Source organism: Ambystoma mexicanum, chromosome 6p, assembly GCF_040938575.1.
Source record: "Ambystoma mexicanum isolate Mex_15411 chromosome 6p, UKY_AmexF1_1, whole genome shotgun sequence".
Taxonomy (NCBI): domain Eukaryota; kingdom Metazoa; phylum Chordata; class Amphibia; order Caudata; family Ambystomatidae; genus Ambystoma; species Ambystoma mexicanum.
Genome location: NC_090935.1, coordinates 1,093,942,588 through 1,093,970,564, shown reverse-complemented (window position 1 = coordinate 1,093,970,564; position 27,977 = coordinate 1,093,942,588). Strand labels below are relative to the sequence as shown.

Below are 27,977 nucleotides of genomic sequence, written 5' to 3'. Positions count from 1 at the left end.
CTCATTTTCAGTATGCCTAAAAGAATATTAACTGCACCTCTCAACTCTCTCTGTGGTGTGACACTAGCCACAAACCACAGTGCCAGGCATTAGGATTAACCATACCTAACATGTTGCATTATCCAGAGTACAGTCATTTGGTGGAGGCACTGAATGCTGCTGTGAAGATGGCGCCTGACATTTAAAAAATGTTCTCTGCCTTGAGAACCTCTCAATGAATGCTCTACTTTTTATTTATTTTTTCATTTATGTATGTACAGTGATCAATACAAACGTACATTCCTATTATGCCGAGGAAAACATTTAGGTAGTTTGGTGTATTCTTAACAGTACGGAAAAGATACATTCTTAGTATACAGTTAAGTCGTGATGGCAATTCTCCAGGAAGATCCTGGTTGGATCAGATTGAAGTGTTTGCTGTTTCACTTGTACCAATTTCCTTGGAGGTGGGGGCAAATGAAAGATTGGGAGTGGCTACATTTGAGGACTGAAAGGGTGTGCTCAAGGATGGATTTGTTTGCCATTGAAGATAATTCCTTTCTTTGTTAACCAACCCTTGGTTTTGGCTTAATCTGTCGTAGTTCTTCTCAAGTCTCAGTTCTTTTGCAATGCTTTTACAGTGGGCAGGTGCTTGTAGTGAATGATCTGCTGCTGACACCTTTCTTTCAATTGTAGGGCTTGCAAGTTTGTTGTCAATGGCAGCTCTAAGTGCTCTCCAGCAATGGATCTTTCACAGATTCAGATGTTTTGAATATTCTCCGCTGTCAGACTATGAATCCTCAGTTACTGTTAACTCTCATCTCTACTATCATTTAAAAAAACTGCAGCACTTCTGCAGTCCCTTACCCTATTTTTGGCCCCTTTACCTCCCAGCCAGTGAGACGTTAAGTGCCATATCTCTGCCCCCTCGAGACATGTTCAGATTCCGATTGTCAGTCGTGCAGTGAGTAGTCCCCAGCTAATCCTGAATAATTCTTCAGTTTCTTTTTAATCTACCTTCATCGTCTGATTGCCCTTTTTTTCAGATTCAAGAGCAGGTAAACATTTATATCTTGCCAACCTTTCACCTAGGAAAGTAGGGCCAAGGGGTTGTTGCCCTTCCTTCACACCTTCTTCTTTCCTAGTTATGACAGAGAAAGAGTTTAAGGAAAAATCCAAGAAGTCCCTTTGGTAGGGCCTGTTGCTCTAGTGGTCTGAAGAGTGTTTTTGAGAGAGACAGGCATGAAGACTATATATACTGCCTGCACCCCATCAAATAGTGTAAAATGTGAAATATGCCAGGGTTTCATGCCAGAACCCTTAAGGATAGGCACAGGAGTTCATTTGTTGGCAAAATACCTTGCTTCTGAAGCAGTGTTTTCTAGAAGTGTGTCAATCTCTTCCCATAAGGACAAACACCCTGGGTCTCACAAAAGATCCATGCCAGAGGAGCAGCCTTCAAAAGGGGATAAAAGGGAGAAAGGCATGTACCTGACCCAGGCTCCAGGAAGGGGATCCCTTCCTTGGGGCGTATAAGGACCCTGAAAAGAGGGGATCATTTGCGAAACGAGACCACGGTTCATCGATGACTGCATTGTCCACGAGCAGAGCCCTAGAAAGGGAAGGTCTCATTGCCCATCCATGGGTAACTCATCCATGGCGAGAGAAACTGCATCCCGTTCACCATCGATGACGAGAGATGTGGCGCATTTCCAAACTTCATTGATGACTGGCCTTCATCAACAATCACTCCCGCAATGCCATCAAAGGTATCATTCTTATTGATGGCTTTGTCGACAGAAAAACAAACTATGGGAACTTCAACCACATTGGCCTACTCGCCTATGGAGAAGGAGACTAAATCCCTGGTGACTGTGATCCATACCTTGTAGGCTGTGTCTGTGCCATTTGCAAATGTAAGTGCACCCTCAACTTCGTGATTCCACACTAAACTAGAAAAAGCAGAATGTCACAGATGGCACAATAGTCACTACAAGACTCAGATTCAATGGTTTTTATTGATGTTTCAATGGGCCCTAGATTGGTAAGATTTATGTCATTTATAACGCAACTGTACACAAGTGTTTCTAGGCGTGACAATACAAGGGGAGGACAAGACAAACGATTTTACTAGGTCTTGTGTCATTCAGGTTGTGCAAGTGTGATAATGCCACTGCAGGGGGAAGGGAGATGGGGATGTGCCAGGAAGGGAGAAGTGCAATCAGGGCAGCATTGCTCTGAGTAAGTGCAGCCAGGGCAGCACGGCTCTGGGTAAGTGCAAGGACAGGGATGTCATTTCACCAAAATGCCAGGGGTAGAGGAATCTACATCACATGACCCTTGACCTCCGATGACATCACAGGATGTGATGTCATTTGACCCCACACCAAAGTGACATCATGGGAAGTGATGGAACATGACCTTTCACCCCTTGACAAAACTGGAAGTGGCATCACATAGCATTGTTTCTAAGTACACTATGAAAAATATGGTTACGATATCACTGTAAAGTGATATACATTTCATACAAGAATGGATCACTATATGTATCATTAATATCAGCGTGTATAGGCACATATACTGTGAATGCAAGTAGATGTCCAAGGCCAAACGATAAAGATGTGTTATTATATAGCACTTACGCTTAAGCGCTTCATATAGAACAAATATACATACAATATCACCAACCTGTGTTGGTACTCATTTATCAACCTCAGCAGGATGAAAGGCTTTAGTGACCTTGCCGGGAGCCGAACATGCAACCTACAGATCACACGCACATTGCAGCAGCGAGCGCTCAACCCACTGAGCTATCTTGACGGGTATAGCCATCAGAAAACCAGTCACTCCAGAAACAAAGAGCCGCATGCTGCTGGCCCAAAGAGGCACATGCTGCTGACCACATGCCAGGAACCTCTTTTTTTTTTTGTTAGGGGCAGCAATAGCAAGGGAGACCTCTGGCGACCCCTAAATGACTTCCCTGTGGAAGGAGAGAAGAGACTATAGAGGTTGCAGTTACAGCCCGTAAGTGCACGTTAGGCCTGGAGGCAGTGCAGGGGAGACTGATCATGGAGGATCCTGGTACCCGGTGAGACTGAGGGTAGCCAAGCAACCAGTCAGCGCAGCAGACAAGTAGGTCAGCAGAGTAGGGAGACGGAGAAAGCAGAGGAGAAAAGGAATGTCTTAAGCTGCTTCCAGAACTTCAGGTTGTCTGGCTCAAGTTTGAGAGGGGCTGGGAGGCCATACAAGAGGGAGGCACCTGCAGAGGAGAGAGATCTACCCCCCACTATCTGCCTGGAGAAGCGTCTGACCCTCAGAATTGGAGAAAGCAGAGAGAAGGGCTTGAGAAGGAAGGTTTTTTGCAAGAGAGAGTTGGATGTAGTGCGGGCCCCGGCACCAGAAGCCCTTGTGGATGATGCAGATGGTCTTGAACTTGATCCTTGCAGCTACCGGGAGCCAGTGGAGAGATTTCAGGGCTGGAGAGATACTGTCCCTGGCCTTGAGGCCAAGAATAAGTCTTGCAGTCCTGTTCTGGATTAGCTGCAGAGGGCAGAGAGTAGAGTAAGGCAGATTGAGAAAGAGACTGTTGCAGTAGTCCAGCCTAGAGCGAACCAGTGCTCTGGAGTTAGTGAGCTTCTGGGGGAAAGCGAGAAAAGGAAAAATACCTCTAAGGAGGTGCATCTGGTAGTGGGACTTCTTGGCAAGGTCTGTGATGCGAGTAGAGAAGGAGAAAGTGGAGTCGAAGATGACACCAAGGTTTTTTGCCTCACAGGAAGGGGAAGGAAGAGGGCTGAAGGAGGTTGGCCAGATTGAGAGAGGGAAAGCGGAAGCAGGGGTCCCAATGAGAAGTATCTCTGTCATACTTGCATTAAGGCAGAAAACATTGGAAGCACACCAATCCTGAATTGCGGCTAGACAGTCAGGAATGAGTGAGAGAGGAGAGGAGAGGAGGCGGAGGGGAACCTGAAAGAGAGCGGAGTGTCAACTTCATAACACTGAAAGTTAGAGGAGAAGGTAGAGATCAGGTGAGCCAAAGGGGCCAAGTAGACATTGAAAAGCCAGGGTGAGAGGATAGAACCCTGGGGAACATGACATGTGGAGAGAGAGGTGGCGGGTGGGGAGGCGACCCGGGGGTGGCGGGGGTAGAGAGGGAGAGGAAGAGGACAACGAGGACAGGATGTCCTTAGTTTTAGTGGTGAAGTGAGAAGCCATAGCTGTGCTGAGGGCCTGGGAGGGAACAGGAGAGGTTGAGACAGCAGGATTGGCCAGCTCCTTGCAGATTTGAAAGAATTTGGCAGTGTTATTAGAAGCCGCAGAGACGTGGACTCTTCTTGGAGAGGACAGAGTCTGTATTTCCTTTGGAGCAGGCGACAGACCAGTTTGTCAGAGGATGTGCCTGAAGCCCTCCACTTCCTCTCAGCCACCCTGCACTTGCATTTCAGGGCAGCGAGGTTGGATTCATACCAAGAGTTGCACTTGGAGGTAGGTTTCAAGTGGATACTCATGGCAGGAGCAAGGATCTCCAGAGTGTTAAAGATAGAAAGATACAGGTTAGAGAGGGCTGTGTCAGAGTGTGATTCAGCCGCAGGGAAAGGAAGCGCAGAGAAGATAGAGGCACCCACTGTCACATGCTTCATGCTCCAAAAGACCAAGAGGGTAGGTGGCAGTGGTGGGGTGGGCTTTGCCTGGGGGACTGACCTTCAGGTGATAGGAAAGCAGAAAGTGGTCAGTCCAAGAGAGAGGTGTGGTGAGAGTGTTAGAGAGGGTGGTGTCTAAGGAGATGAGAACATCAAGGTGTGTCCAGCAGAGTTTGTCGGACCAGAGGGTAGAATGGAGAGAGCGTGAGTGTCGCAGTGGTTGAAGAAGGGCCCAGAGGAGGGATTAGACGCATCCAGGTGGAGAGATTGAGAGGTAGAGGGAAGGAGAGAGGAGGAGAGGTCAGCCCATTCTGAGAGCAAGAGGGCAACCTGGCAAGGTGGCCTACAGATGGTGGCCACAGTCAGGGAGAGCCCAGGAGAGAGAGAGCCTGCAGACCAGCCATTCAAAGGAGGAGTAGGCCTGCGAAGTAATGACAGAAGCAAGGACCCACTCCAGAAAGATCAGAGCTACTCCATCTCTGGGTCGGTTGGTTCTGGCCTCGGAGTGGATCGTGTAGCCATCAGGGAGGAGAGTGACAAAGCTCATGACCGAGCTGGCCGTGAACCATGTATTGGTAAGAGCCAGGACATCCAGGTCAAGCTCTTTGAGGAGGTGGTAGATGTCCGAGGAGTGTTTGACAGCAGAGCGAGATTCAAGAGTAGCGACGTAGAGCAGGTTGCAACATTTTAAAGACTTCCTGGGTGGGGTACTGGAGTGAGGTACACCCAGCGTAAGCAGCCGAGGGGCCCGGGAGTGGGCAAAGGTGGTGACAGGAGGTGGCATAGATGAGGCGGTGGAAGAAGGAAGTGGCAAGGAGCCATGAAGTGCTAGTAGGAGTAGCGAGAGAAGGAGGGAAGTTGATAAGATGCCGGAGACACCTATCGAAAAAGGAAGAGATTGGGCTGAGAGTTCTGGACCAAGACTGTGCCATTCAGATAGACATTCTTGATGGTCTTGGAGAAGTGGAAGGAGGACAAGAGGACCTCTCACCAAATGGTACCATTAATGGGAAAGGAAGAGATAGGTGAGAGAGCTGAGACCATATGAGGGGTCGATAGGTCTGCAGAGGGGACGAGAAAGAGGATGTCGGTTAGGGTCTGTCTGGTCGAAGCGCTGATGTGTGTATCAGTGATAGGGAGGCCAAGGTTGGAGACCAGGATATCCCTCTTGAACCTTTTCCTACCAGACTTAGTGAGAGGGATAGGATAGGAGATAGAGTAGCAGTTTGAGAAGATAGGAGAGATTGAGAGCACCATATAGGGTGTGAGGAGGCAAGAAGGGAGCATGAGGGAGTCAGGAGTCTACCTCCTTCGGCACTGCAACAGGCTACGCTGGTCTGCACGGTTCCTCCCATTGCCCGCGGTCTTACGTCAGGGAGTCGTCTGAGCGTTGGTAATCTCCTCCTCCATTCAAGAGATGTTGGCACTTTATTCTCGCTCATGTAATGAGAAAAGGTGTGTTGTTCACTGTTAAGCAGGAGGAAAGTTCAGTATTACCCTTAGCCAAACACATAGATGTCTTGTTCTCTTTTCTTACTCCCATGTAGGCAGAGAGTACATTGGATATAGGGAGCTCCCCATGGAAATGGGAGCCCTTGTCCCCCAAAGGGGGTGTTTCTCCCAGTGAGGTCCCACTTGCCCAAACCCCTAGTGAAGGTTTTACAGAACGGGCTCACCTCCCTAGCCTCAACGGGAGTGGCTCCCCTTTGGGGAGAAGGGACGAATTCCCCAAATTCTTCAGATAGCCCTCCCGTTAAGCAAGAGGGCCACCTCCCTTCAAGAGTAAGGTGAAATGGCTAAGGAAATCTCCTTTCCCATGTTCTTTTCCTTTCTGGTGTTCCACAGAAAAAAAGGGGTGTAAATCCAAAAACCACCTCATTACCCGGGCATTAGAATCCTTCTGAGACTCATCCAGGTTAAGTGTGAACGGTCAGTCACCAGTCGGAACTTCCTCCCCGTCAAATAGTAGCAAAGAGTGACAACTACTCATTTGATGGTGAGGGCTTCCAGCTCAACAGTGGCATGTGTATATTCCCTAGGAAACAGTTTCCAGCTGGTATAGAGGACAGAAAGTTCCAATCCGTCATGCTCCTGAGAAAGTACTGCCCTTAAGCCCACTTCTGGGGTGTCTGTCTGTAATGTTAATTAATGGTTAAGAAGTCAGACATCTTCAACACTTTTTCTTGACAAAGTACTTGTTTCAGGCCTTCAAAGCTTTTGTTATCTGCCGCTTCCCCAGATAAGTTCAAAAATGTCCAACCACAAAAACCTATCAGTGAGACTGGCGGCCAGAGCAGAGTAGTTTGGTATAAACTGCCTATAATAACCTCTCAGTCCCAGGAAGGCTTGGAGGGATCAAGGTATTGGGGATCAGTGTTAATTGGACCGCTTTCACCTTTTCGGCTTGAGGTTGAATTAAACCATTCCCTACAAAGTATCCTAGATATTTCACAGCTGATTGCGCTAGGTGGCACTTCTTGGGGTTACCACGAAGGCCTGCTTTCCGAATGGTGTGAGTGATCTCCTATAGATGGCGCACATGTTCTAACCAGGTGTTGCAGTAGATGACGATATCGTCAAGGTTAGGCGCCTTCGAAGTCTTAGTATGATCGAAGGATTTTGTTCATCTCTGCAATGTGGCAGGGGCTCTGTGTAAGCCAAAGGGTAGCAGTTAAAATTGGAAGAATCCTGTGGGGTAGAAAAAGCATTTTGCTCTCTGTCAAATGGATTTAGGGGAGCTTGCCAATATCCTTTTGTTATACCTAATTTAGATATGTACCAGGCTTTTCCCAATCTTTCGAAAAGCTCATATATCCGGGGCCTGGGATAATTATCAAAACTGGAGATTTAATTAAGTTTTCGAAAATCATTGCGGAATCCCCAGCTCCCATCTGGTTTTGTCACCAAAACTATGAGGGAGGACCACAGACTCTCAGAGGGTTGAATTATGCCTGCACTGAGCATGGCTGAAAGTTTTTCCTCAATGATCGTTCTCTGTGCTTCAGGAATCCTATAAAGTCTCAAATGTACAGTTTGTCCCAGAGGAGTACTAATATGATTGACAAATGTTGCACCCTAGCGTGTTCTTCTGAAAAAACTTCTGGGAACTGGTTTCAAAGATCATGGAGATCTTTCTGCTGAGGAAGGATCAGGTTTTTAGAGACTAACTGAACCTCTTGTTCTTGGTCAATCAAGAGAGTGGCCATGGTAACAGTAGTATTCTCTAAGGGGCCGATCTTCCATTGCTTCAGGAGATTTATATGGTCAATTTGTTTATTTTTACATTGGTCTGGCTGAACAACGACATAGTTTAGGGGGACTTTTCATTCTATGATCTTATAGGGCCCATACCATTTGAAGACCATTTAATTTTCAGAGGTGGGTAATAAGACCAAAACATTCTCCTACTAAAAAAGGATCGTGCTATAGCTTATCGTGTAAAGCTTTTTGATGTTCTTGTGCTCTAGATAGATAGCATTTCACAATTTCTCGGACCACGGCCATATGGTTTTTAAGCTTTTGGGCAGTCTGGGAGATGGGTAACATAGCCTCTTCTATTTCTTCCCAAGTTTCCTTCAGTATGTCTAAGACATCTTGCTGTTCCCTCCCATATAACGGTTTCGAAAGGGGAATAACCCAAGGAAGCCTGAGGTGTTTTCCTAAGTGCAAAAAGAGCTCAGGGAATCATTACGTCCCAATTACGTCTATACTAACTTGTCCAGCATTGGATCTTTCATGGATCCACATGTTATTGAATATTCCTCGTCGTCAGGCTGGGAATCCTCTGTAACATTAAAGCAGTTTACCTTTTACATTTTTAAACTGCTTGTTACTTTAGTGCTCTGTTATAGTCATTTTGTGTCATGCTGCCTGCAGCCAATTAGACGGGTCCCCTTCGATCCACCCCTGGTCGCCATCTCCACATTTTGTACAGCACGTCAAAGTGTTGGGAGCCCTTGAGAATTCTCTCTGTAGATATTAGATGTTTTTTTGTCTATTTTTTCCATCTAATATTCCAGTTTGGTACCGCATCACTCCTCGTCCACAGTGGTGAAGTTTTGGCCCATTCCATTGCCTTCGGAGTTCCAATCTTCCGTCCGGGCCTGTTTAAGGGTCTGTAGAGATGGCAGATACGAGGATGAAAGCCTATTTAAGGCCTGTTCGACATGTAACCGGAAAAAGATTTACATCGAAAATCTTCACCAGCAGTGTCTTTACTGTCTTTATCAGGACCACGACTTGACCAGCTGTACCATCTGTCAGTTGTTTCCATACAAGATCCGCAAGGACTGCCACCGCAGGTGAGTGACCTGGTGGATGAAGGTGCCAGGGCCTCTGACTCGGCTTCAGTTATGCCACTGCCCGGCACAGCAGACCCCTTAGAGCGCACTTCCTCCTCCAAGAGGTCGAGGTCCCATGAAGAAGCTCCCTATGGGGAAAAAGGCTAAAAAGGGACATATTTTTAGACACTCGGGCTGCTCCTTCATTGACGGTTTCTTTGACACCTCCATCTATGCCTACGGTCACCTTGTTGACCACTTCGCCGATTAGAGCACTTTCGGCGATGGTTTCATCTTTGAAGCACTCTTCAGAAAAAAGGGGTGCTCGTCCATGACTATAGTTCCTTCATCAACCGCATCATTGTCCACAGCCCCGTCCATGAGCAGCGTTTGTCCACAAGTATAGTTCCTTCGTTGACAGCATCATCGTCCACATCCATGACCCACAGTCACCTAAAATCCTCATCAACGGCTAAGACCTTTTCGACTGTGGCCTTCCAGTTGACGACCAGGATAACTTTGCTGACAATAAAAGTAACTACTTTCGCCTCGTTGACCACCTCGTCGACGGCCACGTCCTCTACAAACATTTCTTTTTTTACTATCCGCACCAATGCTGTCGCCAACCACGGATTGTCGACTGCCCCTGTTCAGAGGCCTTTAGTCTCCACATTCCCATGGGGATGTTGCTGTGGACAGGGAGGCCCTGAGTGCATTGTTCTATCTTCTGAGGGCCCCTTGTGCAGTCACCATATTCATCGCCTACAGTACAAGGTCTGTCCATGGGCCCTCCTGAACAGATACTGCAACAAGTTGTGGATTCAGATGTATCCTCCGAAACAGAAGCGGAAGTGGTAAAGGTGTCTGCTGTTGCCAACATGCCTCCCCCAACTGTGCCACAGGAACCTGCTTTCCCTTCCCCTGCACCAGTGCCCATCCCTTATGGCTCCAGAGATGTGTCAATGGATATCCTATCCACATTGAAAACACATGTTTCAGAGCGCCAACATCGGCTTCCTACTCCACAGTTGCTGTTTCCTGTAAGGGAAGGTGTAGATTGTTCTCCCCCTTCCAGGCCCCTTCAAGAAGCCCCTCTTTTACCTCCAGTCACCCTCACAGATACAGACAAAGATGCTGACTATCCAACGGATGGTTCGCCAGGCACACATTCTACAGGTGAGTTTGAAGATCTGGTGCCATGTGACAGTGAGCCAGCAGACCTACCACCAGGAGACTCGCCTCTGGACGAGATTGATTCTTTTAATGCCCATATGGCACGAGCGGCGAAACATTTTGATCCTTTGCCTGCAAAAGGAGGGATTCCTTTACCAACAGTGGGAATCTGCCAGCAGATCAATGGTATCCTTTACAGTACTGGAGGATATTTGGGAAGACGGCGCCCTAGTGATGAGGAACCCATTTTCAGTGCCCCATAAGAAGGATCGCTTTAGAGAAGAAATATAAAGTCCCAGAGTCAGCTGCAAATTGCCTACGTGCGAAACCTTGCCCGGACTCAGTTGTGTCTGGAACTGCCCATAACAATTCAGTCAAACCCAACTTCTCCCTGTATGGTACCTCCTGACAAAGAGGGCAGACAGCTGGCCGCCTTTGGCAAGACAGTCATCATGACAGCTGTGATGACCATCAAGGTGGCACACTCACTTGTAATTCTCTCCCGCTACGACCGTAAACTATGTTTTAAACTAGACCAATACTAGATTTTGTCCCTGATGAAAAGCGGGATAAAGCACTTGCACTGCTACATGAAAGGGAAGCAGCATTGGAACACGTCATCTCAGTTGCCAGGGACATAGCGGATACGGGATTCCCACAGATAGGCAATGTGGCAGTGTTACGCCGCCATGGGTGGTTGAAAGCCACACATTTTTGGCCAAGAGAACCAGTCATAGCTAGTAGATTTGCCTTTTGATGACGTCGACCTCTTTGGGGAAAAAGGTTGACGAGACCCTACAAGCCATCAAAGCCGACACGGAAACAGCCCGTTCACTTGGCATGCTACAACAATGCTGCCAATCCTTTTTCTCTGGGAAAGCAAGGTTTTTCAGCACTTCGTAGACTACAGGTCCTCCTACCATCCACAAACATCCCGCACTGGCACCACCCAAGAGGTTTATAAGGGGCGATCTCAACCCTACAGAGGAAACCAGCGAAGACGCAGAGCCTCCTTCATAAGTCAAACCCCTAAGCAGGCTTGACCAGGCCACCAAACCCACACCCCACTAGGGTGGTGGCTTGCCAACTTCGTTGCAGAGTCAAAAAACATCACCACGACAAGTGGGTGCTATTCATCATTCAACAGGGCCATACCCTGGAATTCATGGGGAAATGTCCATTAATTCCCCCCGCTACCTTTTGTCCCAAAGGCAGAGGAACACCAATCCTTGCTCCTCCGAGAAGTATGGCCCGTCCTACAAAAAGGAGAAAACTAAGCCGTACCACCATGCCACTGGGGCATATACTTTATGGAAAGGAAAAAGCCAGGAGGATGGAGACCTATATTAGACCTTGGGGGGTTTAACAAATTCCTCAAGTCTCAAAAGGTGTGCATGGTAACATTGCAACACATCCTAGACCAACTGAAACAAAGAGGATTCCCTTACATCTCTAGACCTAGAGGATGCTTACTTTCATATCCCATTCATCAGAAGCACAGAAGTTTTCTCCAATTTCAGGTGCAGGGTAAGCACTACCAGTTAAAAGCCCTACCTTTTTGGGGTGAGATCGGCCACAAGTGTCTTCACAAAGTGCCTAGCTCCTGTGGCAGCCCACTTCTGTTGTTCCGGCATTCATGTTTAACCGTACCTGGAAGACTGGTTGGTGCTCATGCCACTAGCGACACAAGACCCTGAGGATACCATCCAGTGTCTGACATCTCTGGGGTTTTCAGTGAACTTTGCAAAGTCATGCTTTCATTCTTCAATACTGAACAGGGTCCAGCAACTGTCAGGGCTGCTGATCGCATCAGTCAACTACCTCAAGAACCTCCTGGGGATGATGTCATCTTGCATCCTATTGATCCCTCATTGCAGAGTCCAGATGAGACCACTTAAGAAGTTCCTGGATGCCTTTTGACAACAGATATCGCCTCCCGCCATGCTATCGCAAAGCTCTCCAATGGTAGAGCGGTCAGCAGAATCTCACTTAGGGAGCACCTTTTTGACTTCCGGCACAACAAGTAACAGTATCCACGGATGCCCCCCTGGAGGGTTGGGGAGCCCGCACAGGAACATTCCACACCAGAAAAACCCTTACACATAAATGTCCAAGAGTTAAGGGCACTGTTCTGGGCCCTGAAATCCTTCAGACTGCAGCTGCAGAACAAGGTGTTTAGCATCTTCACAGACCTCACCACCACCATGTTTTATATCGGCAAGCGGGCGGGGGACCCGCTCTCCGATTCGGTCTATCGTTGCACATGCGTTAAGGAGATGGGTGCTTGCATCACAACATATTTCTGATTCCTTTCCAACTGTCAAGGATCCACAATACAATTGCAGATTCGCTCAGCAAGCAACTTGGGTCATGCCACGAATGAGAACTACACTCAATCCAAGTTCTCCATCTCTTCTCCAAGTGGGGACAACCGGTTGCTACAGCAACCAAAAGGAAATGAAACAGGTTTGCAAGTCGTGTTCACCAAAAAGGATCATTGGGGGAGCATTCTCATTGCAGTGGGAAGGACTGTTCTTTTACGCTTTCCAGCTGATCCCTCTTCTACCTCGAGTTCTCAGTACACTCAGAGCCGCTGTAGGATTATCCTGCTGGCCCCAACCCGGCCACAGCAAAGTTGGTGCTCAGACTTGCTTCACCTATCAGTGGCTACATTCATCAGACTGACCTTGCTTCCTGGCCTACTCTACAGAGATAACGTGTTGATGTTACACCACAACCCAATGTGTCTCAGCTTGATGAACTGACTCCTGCAGCCCTTGAGTTTGGGAGCATTCCGCTATCTACAGAATGCATGAGAATATTAGCCAGGGCAAGAGCAACATCTACATTGCCCTGTTACAAGAGTAAGTCGAAACGTTTTACCATATGATGTGCAACTCAGCAACTAGATCTGTTGCACTTTCAGGCGGCAGATGTGTTACCATACCTCCTGTCGTTAGCAAAAGCTGGGCTAGCACGCTCTTCTAGCAAGGTGCATTTAGCAGCCATTTATGCTACACACGTTCCTCCGGTGCGCCTTCACTCTGGTCGCAGAGGTTGGTAAAAGAATTCCTCAAGGGACTATTTTGCACGTTTCCTCCTGTTTCGAGCTCCTGCTCCATCTTCGGAACTCAATGTGGTCCTCTCGAAGTTGATAGGCCCGCCCTTCGAGACTCTGCATAGAACCTCTTTGAAGTTTCTCTCCTGGAAGACAGCATTCATCGTTGGCATTGCTTCAGCCAAGTGGGTAGACGAGCTGCAAGCCCTCTCCTGCAGGCCGCCTATTTGAGTTTCCACCTGTCTGAGGTGGTTCTGCGTACGAACCCGTCCTTCATGCTGAAGGTCCCTTCTTCATTCCAGCTTAATGAACCATTGATTTTGCTGGTATTCGTTAACTTTCCCTCATCTCTGGCGTAGCGTTCCTTACACTCCCTGGATGTTGTCTGAGCCCTCAAGATCTATGTGGCTTGCACAGATCCAAATGTGTCAAACTATTTGTTGCCTTCGGACCTGTCGGCAAGGGGCACCGCCCTTTCAAAGTATTCTATTGCGAGGTGGCTGCCGTGTGAATTTCCCACTGCCTTCGTCTGGCCAACAGGCCCCTTGCAGGAAGACCGAGAGCACACTCAGCGAGATCCGTGGCTCATTCTGCCACATCACATGCAATGCCAAATCTGAAGATGGCCACCAGGGCTGGAGCTAAGAGGACTTGTCTAATTGGCTGTGAGCAGTATGACCCAAAATGGCTATAAAATAGCTATAAAAGAGCACTAAAGTGACAAGCAGTTTAAAATTGTAAAGGTAAACTGCTTTAATGCTACAGAGGATTTCCAGCCTGCAACGGGGAATATTCAAGAGCATGTGAATCCATGAAAGATACCAATGCTGGAGAACAGGAGTTACAGGTAAGTAACGTGTTCTTTATGGAGGATCCTCTTGAGTCTGATTAAATGCCCCCACAAGCCCATCGGTCTGTAGGGTATTAATCTGTAGAATCTCCTTCACCTCTTTCATGATCTTGGACATAAAGGTGACACCTTGATCCGTAAGGAAATCCTTGGGGAACCCCTCCTGGGAAAGAAAAGGGAATACATGTTTTAGTATTTGTTGACTGGTGTTATTTCTTGGGGGGAAAGGCTTCGGGGTACCGAGTAGTGTACTCAATTATCACTAAAATAAACATATTTCTTAACTTGGATATTTCTAGTGGTCCCACAATGTTTATTGCTATGCAGGAAAATGGAATCTCAATGATGTGGTTACGAGGTACTGGAGTTGTTGCAGTCTTTTGGTATATTACACAGCCTGCAACATATTTATTTACATGCAGGTACACTCCTGGCCAATAGAATCTAAGAGCTACCTGACTGGGTCTTCCCTATCCCTTGGTGAGCTGCCGTAAAATAAGATGAGAATGTGCCAACTCTAAGACTATTAGCTGATGACTTCAGTGAACTACTAGCTGAGTTTTGGGAAGACCATCTCTCTCTGTATCACCCCGATATATTAAGCCTTTTGTAACCAAAAGAAAGGTCCGGCCTGACTGTGACCCTGCTCCTCTGAGATGACTCGTCCAAAGGCTTTGGTGAGAACAGGGTAATTTCTTTGAGAATAAGTCAGGTCAGGTAAGGGAAAAGGCTCATCGCTGTCCATTCTAGATGGTGAAATAATGGAAGTCTGCCTCCCCAAACCCTAGGGAACCTCTGAGGCTATCAGATAGTTCCTCAACCTCTTGGGGAACAGGATTTAAGGCCTGTTCCAATATCCGTTGCACCAGCACATCTCCTATCTTAACTGTATGGGGCTTGGATCTGTGGTTATATAGAATTACCTGGATCACCCCTCTGTAGTCAAGATCCACCACCCAGCTGCAACATCTAGGGAGTGTCGCCATGCTAGCCCAGATGTTGCTGCTAGTCTAATGTAAGTCCCTGGAGGAAGGGAAATGCTAACTCCCGTGGGTATCAAACGCCTTTCTCTAGGTGGTATGTAGACTTCGCCTGTACTGAATAGGTCAAACCCTATCGACTGAGTGGTGATCTGGCTAGGATGTTTGGCGTGTGGTTGTAGACATCGAACTAGCATTGGCCCCATTCTTCTATCTGGTGATATTGATCCCACTGTTGTCACCATACATGGCAAGGCAGTAGAAGGACTCGGGCCAGAGGACATATTTAAGCGTATATTTATTTTAAAGAAAAGCAACCTCCTTGCTACCCCCACCTGCTAAAATGGAGTTCCCTTCCTAACCAAACTAAACTAAGGTGCTTGTGTGTATCCAAAACAAAAATAGTCCTCAGTCCAAACCGATACTAAACTGGCCCTACCACTAGCAAAACATAAAAGAAATATAAGGAATGCCCTGCACCCTTAGATCTTCAGAGTTCTCTCAGTCTTTTCTAGGAACCCATCCTGAGCCTTGATACAATATTAGAAATTAACAACATTTTCTCTCAAAGAAATCAGTTCTTGTCAGTCTATCAAAAATTCCTCAGAGATTCTCAGTGTTCAAAGTAGTTTCAAGTTCCTGAAAAAACAAAATACCCAATCTTCATTGTGTGGAGGGATATTTTCCTGATCCCCCTTCCACCAAATGTGTCGATCTTTCCACACTTTGACCAACTTCTGGGTGCTTTACCCCTGTGGCTTATCTTGGTTCCCCTGAACCAATATCTTACTTTGCTCGCTAGGGTCCCTCTGACCCTTTTCTACTTCTGACTTTCTCGGTTTTCTTGGGTCCCTGTGACCCTTGAATGAGTTTTCATATGTTCTTTGGGTCCCTCTTACCCTTTTATTGGCTTATGCTACTCGAATTTCTCAGTCTTCTGCAACCCATTAACTCGTCTCGCTCTCTAAGGATTCTCAGGTCTCTTTGATCCTTGGATGGGGCTAGGGTAGTCCTACTCTCCTCCACACTTGTTCTCTCGTCTCTCTTCCGCCCTCCGACCTGGGCAACTCGCGTACCTGCTGTGTTGCAGTACTTGCTCCAGGGAGGGGCCTGTCTAGCAAGCAGCGGCGGTGTTCTCAGCTGCTTGCTGCTTCTCCCCACTGGAGGCTGGTGGTTTCTGGGTTCCGCCAGTCTTGCTTCTCTCTCGCTCTACACTGGCTCTTGTGTTAAGAGCAGAGGATCCAGTCCTCCCTTTGTCTCTGGATTTGGCGTTGGCATCCTGAACGTGGTCCTGCCTCCAGGTCTGGTTCGCTCCTTGCGTCTTCCACTTCTCTGACCATGCACATTTCCTCCCTTTGCATGTGGTGTCTCAGTCGGGAGTCTGCTTCGTTCCACACTGCAGCGGGCTCTGCTGGTCTGCGCGGCTCCTCCCGTTCCCGGTGGTCTTCCATCAGGGAGTTGTCTTGGCGTTGTAATCTCTTCCTCCATTGAAAGGTAATTGGCCCTTTATTTGTGCTCCTGTAATGAGAACAGGCATGTTGTTAATTCCAAGTTGTCAAGCAGGAGGAAAGTTCAGTATTACTCTTAGCCAAACACACAGATGTCTTGTTCTCTTTTCTTACTCCCATATAGGCAGAGAGTGCATTGGGCATAGGGAGTTCCCCACGAAAATGGGAGTCCTTGTCCCCTAAAGGGGAGTGAGTCCCTGTGAGGTGCTGCTTGTCGAAACCCCTAGGGAGGGTTTTGCGGAGCGGGCTCACCTCCATAGCCTCAAAGGGGAGGGGTGGTGGCTTCCCCTTGCGGAGAAGGGACGAAATCCCCAGATTTGCCACACAACCCAACTACTAAGTCATAATTAGCATTAGTCGCCCAACTTTTATAATGAACAAATATCTCCCACAGTCAAATCACCGATTTATAACAATATTCACGAGTAACACTGCCACTTCCGTACCCCCTTTGAGTAGCATTTGTTTTCTGGATCTTGATTGTTTTTTATAACACCTTACTGCTCAGCTCCCAGCCTCTTCATACTAATTGCATCCGATTCCTCTCGTGTTTTTTTTCCCCCTGAAATCGGGTCAAGGTGCCATCATCCGCCAGTAAAACCCTCTCTGTTAAACCTTCCCCTTGTTCTTCTCTTTTTAAGGCTTTGCCTCTGAAATTCACTGGGGTTCTCTTTTATCCTGATGGCATTGCAAATCTAATTCTGTCTCCTTTTGCAATTCTCCTCCTCTCCTTCAGCCACAATCCAGCACCTCTTTTGGAGTGTGGAAAAAAACATGCTCTTCCAGCTTGTAGAATCTTAAGCCTGGCTGGGAAGTTTAAGATAAGTTTCATTTCTCTTTTTCGCAATTTTTTCTTTTCTTTTTTTTGAAGTGACAAATAATAACTTTTTATGCCAGTAGGTATTGTGTTACACTTTAGTACAGCATTGCATAGTTAATGACACGTCTTAATGCGCATTTACAAATGAACTTCTGCATTTCAATAGACATTTTCCTGGTGTAGAACGAGGCAGGGATAGAAAAGGGAAGGAGTGAAATGGAGGTTATAGGTTGATATAAAGAGAATCCATTCAAATCCATGACAATGTTGCTACCCTTGTCAGCCTCTTTGATGATTATATCTTGATAGGAGGATACGTTCTTGAGTGCCAATTGTTCATTTATTTTTTAAACTTTTTATAAACTTTATTTATATTTTTCAAACAACAGATCAACAGAGAATATCAGTAAAAGCACATATCTAAATAGTAATAAATTAGCATAGTCATAAATAGAAACAATATAAAAAACATCAACATGCAAACAATATCTTAACCACTTAACTGTGAATCAACAAAAAACAAAAAAAACAATAGAAGTAACACATTATATATAAATACACAAGACAAGACAAACATTAAATCCCACCCATAAATTAACCACTTCAAAACCCATTCAAAGCAAAAGAAAACCTATTATGACATGTCATGTATAAAGCTCATTAAATAGGCCCCATTGTTCCTCATAAAGATCCTTCTTATTTAAAACATCAAATTTAACCCTTTAAAAATTTGAAAGTAATTGTACCTGAACTTTCCGTTCCTCAACACATGGTTTTTTCCTACTCTTCCAAAGGTGTAGAATTTGCCATGTCACCACCAAGAGGACTTTATTAACCCAGTTTAACATCACAAAACTCAGATGACATGTATCAATCGAAGATTTCAAAATCACAGCCAATGATGTTCTTGGGAAAACTATATTCAAAACCAAGTCAACCCTATCCAAAACATCACTCCAAAAACTCTTAACCCTTGCACAATCCCACAACATATGAAGCATAGTTCCCTTCTCCTTAGAGCAACTCCAACATATATCATTGTTTCTCAATCCCAATTTATACATCTTATCTGGGGTCCAAAAAAGACGACCCAAGATCCGCTGTTGAATATAACGCAGGTTCAAATCAATTTTCATCCTAACCGGGACCCTCCATAAACATTACCAATTTTTCATCGTAATCTCCATACCTAGTTCCTCAGACCATGACATCCGTAAACTATCCCATGAAGATTTAATATTTTCTTCTATCGGGAAAGGTTTCAAATAACGTGACACCTCCCGAGGAGCAGATGAGAGAAAATTAAACCATTCCGCTCTCCCCGACAAAGGTTCATCAATCATCTTTAGCCGCTCTTCAATTAAATTTTTCAATAAGTTATATCTCCTCAGTTCACGATTATTCAGTGTATAATTCCTTTTTAAAAATTCAAAAGGTAACATTCCATCCTCACACCAGACACTTTCAATTGCAGTTTATCTTTATTGATCCACTTCTCCAACATAACATATTATCTATCCGCAAACCTGGATTCTGCCAGATGGAAGCATCCTCATATATATGACTTTCCTTTCTACACCCCACTACCAGTGAAGAGATTGCATCCTTTCTAGCAAGCACTGTGTTCAATTTAGATACTGATCCAGGAAGTTTACCCAATGAGTATAGGTGTTCAGTTCTAAATGATTTAATTTTATAGTCTTCTATCTGAGCCCATAATGAAGACCTTTGATCATCCATAGAAGAATAAAGAACTGAGTTTTTTTATCAAAAAACTCTTATAGTAGTTTCCAAGAATTGGATAACCAAAGCCTCCATCTTTCACGCTCTGAGCTATTAAATATCGAGGAATTCTAGGCCTTTTCCCCAGACCCCATAAGAAATCCTGGAAGACTCGATCAACCCGACCCAAAGCTTTTTTTGTGATTTTCAAAGGAATTGACTGAAGTATATACAAAACTTTGGGTAAGAGTACCATCTTAATGGCGTTTACTTTAGCCCAGATAGTCAATGACAATCTGCTCCTTTACTAATATTCTTCCTCAAAGCCTCTATAACTTTAACAATATTAAGTTCAACCATTTCTTCCACATCTCTTGTCAGATAAATCCCTAAGTACTTCACCTGTCTATTTTCTCACTTACAATTCCAACCCAATAAACGCCTACACAGCGGGGTATCTCAAGTTGGGAACAAAACTGATTTTTCCCAATTAATTTTGTAACCTAAGAGTTTACCCACCTCATTAATCATATTCTTCAAGAGGACACCCTCAATTTCAGGATTATTTACAATAAGTACAACATCATCTGCATAAGCTAGAACTTTGACTTCAATTTCCCCCAACCTGAAGCCTGACAGATTACAAGACTGTCGAATGTACATAAAAAAAAGGCTGAAAAGCCAAATTGAAGAGATAAGGCGATAAGGGACATCCCTGGCGAGTACCTCTAAATAATCTAAAAGAAGCTGAGAGAATCCCATTAACCCAAATCCTAGAACTAATGTCTGACTGTAATGCTTCAACAGCATTTATAAATAGGGGACCAAAACCCATCTTCATTAATATCAAATTTAAGAAAGTCCAATTCACACTATCAAACGCTTTTTCATTATCTAGGAATATAAACAAGTCCTCCGGAGGAGGAAAGATTAAGAATATCTATGAGAGACCTAATATTATCATAACCATAACGCTGTTGCATAAATCCCACTTGAGTCCTGTCAATCAGATCACCCATATGTTTATCTAATCTAGTAGTAAGAATTTTTGTAAATATCTTCACATCCATATTTAATAGTGATATAGGTCGATAATTTCCAACATCCTTGCCCACTTTAGGAATCACAGATATAACCGCTTCCCTCATTGAAGGACACAAAGTACCCTCCAATAAAAAACGATTGTAGAGATCACATAGTTCTGGTGCTACCTGTTCACTAAAAGTCTGATAAAAATCAGTCAGTAACCCATCCGGGCCAGGCGATTTACCAGTCTTCAAACCCCTAATAGCCCCTAAAACTTCTTCAACCCAAACAGGAGCATCCAAGAATTCCCTGGCTTCAGTAGAGAGGCATGGAACATCAATCTTATTAAAGAATTCTTCCAAATCATCTTCCGAAGGATCATTATTCTCAGCATATAGGGATTCATAAAACACACGGAAACATTCACCCTCTTCATCAAGATCCTGCCTGACACGTCTTTTATTTTTTGCACAAAAGACCGTTCACAAAGGCCCCGCAACTTATTAGCCAGCAATTTACCCCCACGCTCCCCCTTCTCCCAAAAGCGCTGTCTAGAATAAAATGTACCATGATCTGCTTGCAAATCAGTCTCACAACGTAACAGGTCTCTCACCCTATTCATCTTCAATCAATCTCTACTGGCTCCAGTACGTGCATAAACAGACTGCAGGTTACCCAATTCCAATTCAAGATCTTTTATCTTTGTATCACTTTTATTCCTCACTCTAGCTGTCCAATTCATGAATTCACCTCTCATCGAGGCCTTGAAAGAATCCCATACTATGAGGCTATCAGCCGAAATTTTATTTTCATTAAAGTAAGTAGATATAAAATTACTAAGTGAAGACAAAGCACTCTTCCTTTAAAATAAACGGTTTTAACCTCCATCTGCCAGAGTCCAGCCTGTGCGGGTCCAACTGTACTTTAACCAAAACCAGCAAATGATCTGAGAGATGCCGTTCACACATCCTAGCCTCAATTATAGTCTCGGCCAACTTGTCAGAAACAAGAATATAGTCGATCCTAGAAAAAGAATCATGAACCGGGGAATAAAAAGAAAACTCCTTCTCATCCTGATGCATACACCTCCAGGAGTCTATCAAATCAAATGTCTCAAGGAAATTACAAAATTCCCTACTAGATTTCTGACCAGTAAAGGAACTTGTGGAAGACCTGTCTAGCCTAAAATCTAAAACACAATTAAAATCGCCACCTAAAATAATGACCTCTCCTCTCTCATCTGATAAAAGTTCATTTAGAGTATCAAAAAAATTACTCCCTGCTGCGCATGGGCCATATATAGAGCCAACAGTAATGAATCTATCCTCATATTTTAAGTCTATCAAAATGATTCGGCCTGCATCATCCATGGCTACCTTATCTACACACATTCCCAAACCCCTCCGAAGCATAATCCCAACTCCTCTCGAATTTGTTGAATAGCCAAATTTTAGTTTATCTAGAATTAGTAAAAGAGTTATCCATACTATCCTCGAAGTGTGTCTCCTGAATAAGAATTACATCAATCCTTTCCCTCCACAGTTTGGACAAAATTTTCTTCCTTTTGAGTGGACACCTCAAACTTTTAGCATTCCAAGTTCCTATCGTAAGTTACCACAACCTTAAAATCAATGGAAATAGAACATAATACCACTGTTCACCCTACAGACGGTCCCTACACCTACTAAAGCAAAGAAAAGGGAACAACAAAAGGTCGTATCGGAGCAAAAAATATTTCTAACCTCCCCAAACAAACAAACATCACGACAAAAGACAAAGACAAAGATATATGAACACATTGATTGAAAAGATCCCAGAAGAAAACAGGCTCATCAAAAGCAACAATATTTACAAGTCAAAATCTATTCTCAACCACCCTCCAGAATCCCATGCCAAATCTTCAAGAGATGTATTCCATCCTTCCATCACAAAAGTAAAAATGTAAGACTGCAAAACATGGATCACTCAATAAGTGTCATAGAAATAGATGCACACCATCCAAACGTCTTTCTCAAGAAAATCATGTCATTTGTTCCATATATTTATATATTTCTGCTATAATGTGCCACAAAATAACAAGGATATAACATAGTATCAATACAGAACAAATTTCCAGCGGATAAAATCACCTTATATAACCCCAACTCAACTTAACCCCCAGTTTATCTATCTTCCTATCTATATAAAATTAAGTTCAATACAATTCACATCACCCCAGATGGCAACATATATTGGGATTAACCCAAGCTAGCATCAATGAGTCAGTACTTCGCCAAAGTTTCAAGGTGCAGTGTAGAAAAGAAAATACATCCACTTCTCCAAGTAATACATATTAAATGAAGCTAAAAACAAACATTCATAACAAATAAAATAAAACATAGAAAAAAAACAGATATATATATTCAACTAAAGCCCAGAGTCTCTCTTCAACATGATAACCCACAATAGATAGACCTAATCAATGTAACCACCACAACACCCTAAAACCGCCAAAATAAATTGGCTTATCATTCATGTGAAGCTCTCCTGGTGGTGAGATGGGGTCAAGTCATTCCGACTAGTGTAGGAGGAGAGTCAAATGCACCAAATCCCCAACATAGAATGCACTCATACATCTCATGTAGTAGACCCTGTAAATCCTACATCTAACAAAGAATGCTGGTTAGGTAAAAGTGTAGCACTCAACTGGTCAACACAAAAAAGTACTAATGTGATTTCTTGAATAACTCATTAAAAGAACTGATGATCTAAAAGACATGTATTATAAATGGCAGTATTAAAGAAAGTATATAGCCTCAGATATATACTCGAAGATAGGTGAGAGCCACACTGCAAAAAATCAGGAAAACACAACCCACCACTATATTACCCTCACTAAGCGAGTGCACCAAGGAAGCAAAATGGGGTCAATGGACTAACAGATATGCATACTTAGGTAACAATCAAACCACCAAAAGTAATGTTCTTCATAACTGATGAGTGACTCTCACAGGAAAATCTAAAGGAGTGGCATGTCTCCCATCAAGCCTCCCAGGTCCTAAAGCATTGTCCATCAAATCCGAGCAAACACAAAATGAAATAAATAAACAATTCAACACTCCTCAATTCAGTCGGCCCAGGAGAGCGACTAAGTATAATTGTAACCCTGTCAGGGTGCATCATGTTGGAGTCGGGAGCTGCAACCACGGAGTGCCAACAGAGGCTCTGAATACAGTACTGGTACTATCACAACATCTACTTGAGCATTAAGCCAGTGACACACTTCGATATGGATGAATCCGACTACAGACTGTTAGTTTGTCTTATCTGGAGCAGGCTGCAACACAGGCAATGAGAGATGGAAAGGCCAATCAGTCGTGGCTTGCAGGCTCAGTAACATTATCTCCTTTAATAGTATGAGGGAGGTTACGCCATAAATTATCCCTTTGTTGAAAGAAATTGTATTCCATTCATTCATCATCTGGTTCACCAGGAAGATCCTGAGCAAATTGGAGACTTGCCATCTATCTCTCTTATATGATAGTGTTGAATCGGCCCATGTGTGACAGCATATTAACAAGAGGGTAGAAAGTCATAGGATTTGCAAAATCTCCACTCAGGCTATCATACAAAGATGTGATTCAGAGAGAGCATAACTGCAACTAAATAAAAGCATGTGTAACACCAGACAATCCAAAGGACAGCTTGTCTTATTGATATCTTATCTTTCAGTAGTGTGTTCGCCGGTTTCCTAGATGAGGCATTGGATAACCACTGGATCACGGAAAAAACTAAATCATACTTATTTACAATATTCCCTAAAATGCTGCATTTGTAAACTTTGCCAAAGATACACAAAAGAATGGAAAAACCACCAAGAAGACCAATTGTGACGGCAACAGAGAGTATCTTGCAACCTCTCGGTACATGCATAGACTACTTTTGGCAACCTATTATACAAAACACTCCAACTTTTGTTAAAGATACCACCCACTTCTTACAGATACTTAACCAGATACAATTAGAGGAACAAGATAACCTGTTCGCTATTGATGTGGTCAGTCTGTACACAAGTCTACCCCATGATCAAGGTCAAGAGGCAGTTCAAAATCTTCTACTCCAAAATGAACAGATCGGAGCAAATAAAGAGTTCCTGATGCTTTTACTGAAGTTTATTTCCACACATTCTTGCTTTGAGTATGATCATAGATACTACAGACAGATTCCTGGAACCGCAATGGGGGCAACCATGGCGCCAGCTTATGCCAATTCTTTTCTGTATGTATTTCAAAGCCAAAATATCCTCATAAGCGAGAGATGGAAACCGTATTTGAAAACCTGGATTCGATATATCAATGACAATTTTGGGATATGGTCAGGAGACAAAGAGGAATTGGTGGTGTTCTTAGGATATCTGAACAGTATAGATCCACAGTTGCAATTTACTCTTGAAATTGGAGAACCTAACATACACTACCTAGACATACAAGCAGTGGTCAATGGGAATAAGATTGCCACGACACTGTACACCAAAAAACTGATCGCAATAACTTGCTTCATCGGATGAGCTTTCACCCTCCAAATATGCTCCACAACTTACCTTTTGGCCAAATGCTGAGAATCAAATGAATTGTTAGCGATCCAGATGATTGCGAGAGACAATTGGAACAACTTAAAGAAAGATTAAAAGAAAGAGGCTACCCGGAAGCAGATTTGCAAACAGCACGTGAAAAGACAGAAACATTAACAAGAGAACAACTGCTGACAAAAAGGAAGGAAAGGACTAACCCGGAATTGGTCTTCATCACGACATATGCTATACAGAGCAATAAAATAAAAGAAATAATTCGGGACAGGTAGAATGTTCTGACGAGTGATGCCCGGATTAAAGATTTGTTCCCACAACCACCCGTGTTTGCCTATAAAAGGAGCAACAATTTACATAACATGCTGGTGAACACAAGAAATAAGAATTCCAACAGGAAACCAGACAAGCACCCAGTCACCTACCCGTGCATGAGCTGCAGCAATTGCAACAATGTGATGAAAGGAAATACTATAATGCATCCCAAAACTGGAGCAAAAATCAAACTGAGGTATCATGCGACTTGTTTATCAGAGAATGTTGTCTATGCCATAAGATGCCCCTGAGGCATCTACTATGTAGGAGAAACAGCGCGAAAATACGAATAAGGATAAATGAACACAAATCATGTATTCGCAACAGCAACATGACCTCAGCCATAGCTAGACACTTCAAGGCGAATGGACACTCTCTTACACAATTGAGGTTTGCAGTACTGGAGGTACTATCTATCAAGAAACACAACAAAGACATGAAAAAATGGAGAGCACAACAAGAAGCATTCTGGATAGATAAATTGGACGCACTAGCTCCCGATGGGATCAACGAGGAGTTAGATTTGAGTTGTTTTTTATGAAGACGTTTCCTTTTGGGATGTTTACTTTTTTACTATCTTGATGGTATCCTATGTCCACACGCCAGATGACTATACAACTACATCATGCTACTATGAAACTGAAACTGTTTGCGGGGGAGTTGATACCTAACTGTATATTACAATTGTATTTGACTGATGTCGTCAGTTCTTGACTATATTGACATTATCTATCAGAGGACTCTATGGTTATATAGTTCACAATACTTAAGGTAGACCACTCGAGACTAATACTAATATTAGGAAGCAATTTATTCTGAGAAAGAAACAGGCATATATTACCTTGATAGCTGCCTGTGTTAAGTGTTCTCTATCTTGTTTCAGCTCAAGTTATGTGATAAATACTCAGACAGACCCTTAGGGTCAGCTTCTGTTCATTAGGTATAATCAGGAGTAAAGTATCGGAGATATTGTATTTTCACGCAGATAAATGGCACATAACCTTCACCTGTGCCATTTTTGTACTACTCCATTCATTTTCTGATTGCACTAATACTCTGTGTCTCTGCATTTAACGTTTGAGATAACTACAGTGATTGTTTTACAGATGTGAGCATTTGGCAAGTCCGGGGACAGTATTACCGTATTGTTTCCTCCAGTTTTCTTTACTGGCTAGCAATAGACAGACATAGATCCAGACACAACCTTGACGTCCTCCTCCGATACTTATGTGGAGCGACGAGCATGAGTGTTTACCCCCTCCCCTTTTTTCACATGTTACGCGCAGTCCTCATCTATTGTATTAGCGTTCTCCAACTGAGGACGCACTCAGTAGCGTTTCACCCCACGAGGAACACACACATCAGATAAGATACACAGATCATAGGCACGAATTCACATCCTTACTAGTGTTACCCAGCAAGTTTTCTTTTTGGTTAGGTTCATTTTTGACTGTATTTAAGCTATGGAGGGATTACAGTATTTTTCTGCCGTTCCGAAACGGCGAAACATACAATGTTTTTTTGAATCTTTTTGGTTTAATAAATTTCGATTAATCCCCCTTTTTTTAGTGTTTGGCTAAATAGATTAACTTGTACGAGTAGATGAGACCACTTTTGGACAGTAAGTGTATGGTTATTGTCATTTTTTCATGCTTTACATTGCGATGACACCATTCTAAGATGGCCGCCGCTTTTGTTCGCGAATCTCCTGTTATAGCTCTGAGGTTTCCATGGTCACTTGTGACAACAAATTAACTCGCTGTGAAACGCGCGTCCACACGGTTTCACCGAGAGCTGTGGCGAGTCCTCATGCGGCATCAGGTAAGCCTGTGCTACTTTCAGCATAGTACACGCTACTGATAGATGTTATAAAGAGTCTTATGTACCCTGTATACACTCTTACAGATTTACTTGGGAATCCTATCTTTGGCACTCAAACGCATACGATCTCCTTTAGAGAACGCCCAGCCATTTTTCAAGCTCGACATTTTACAGGGATACAAGGTCAGTGTGTAGTCTATAGCCCTAGCATTATAACAGTTTTTCTGACCTCTGAATGAGGATCGAATTACATTTCTTTGCCTTTTGTTTTTTCTTTGATTGATACGGCTCACTCTCCATTTTCAACAAACTTCATACCCGTATGTATATTTTTAAATATCATTATGAATTATGCACCGGTGGGTTTAAATGGTGGCACATCTTATTTTTCACACATAGTGACATATGTAAATGTTGAAAAATGTTTATGGAATCTGTGATTTAATGAATGTGGTTGACAACATCTGTGCGCACCTTGGACATTTTAACTGTGGTTATCTTTTTTACTTTTGGCAATATTTTGGTGGTGTTGTGAACTTTCTCTTTTTTGAAAAACAAATGATGTATAGTCCCTGATGAAGGATTTCATTCCGAAATGCATTGGCCTTCCCACTGAGCACCTGCATTGAGATTACTTATAAATTGCTAAATAACTTGAATAAGATTCAATTATATGAGAGATAAACGTTTGATATGAGCTTAATTTATGTCAGTGAGACATAATTCATCATTCACCTAAAGAAACCACTTTTTAGTGAGGACAGGAGTGCAGCCCGCACCGCTGGCGTCACGGCCAAGGTCTTTGAACATTTTCGCCGGTTTCTTTGCCAGTATGGTCGCCAGTTATACTTCCAGATATACTTCCTGCCCTTCTTTAGCTTTCCTTTTTTTTCTGAGCGGTCTTCTCACTGTATCACATATAGGATTCTATATATTTTGTACTCACACTGACCCCCAGTGGCATATGCATGTCGCTCCAGACGTATATGACTTTTGTAAGTGGTTCCCATAACCAACATAAGATAGCCCCATCAAAGCCCACAGCAGCGTCACACATATGAGCAGTGCATCCAGTTTCATAAGTGACAACCAAAACCAAATGCAGTAGTCGTATTCTTTGCTGTGATCTTGAGCAGAATACGTGTAATACGTGGTCCCATCACACTATGACTCAGTAGTGACAATGTTTGTATCGGGATACTCATTCCTCTCGACAACTTTAATAAACTGGGTGCAACATGCGG

General features: G+C 43.9%; 1 protein-coding gene across 2 annotated transcripts in view; it reads left to right on the top strand.

Annotated features, from left to right (window-relative positions):
• Positions 1-27,977, top strand: part of ERCC6L2 (ERCC excision repair 6 like 2) — a 1,852,128-nt gene that overhangs the window by 1,261,862 nt on the left and 562,289 nt on the right. The window lies entirely within an intron of this gene.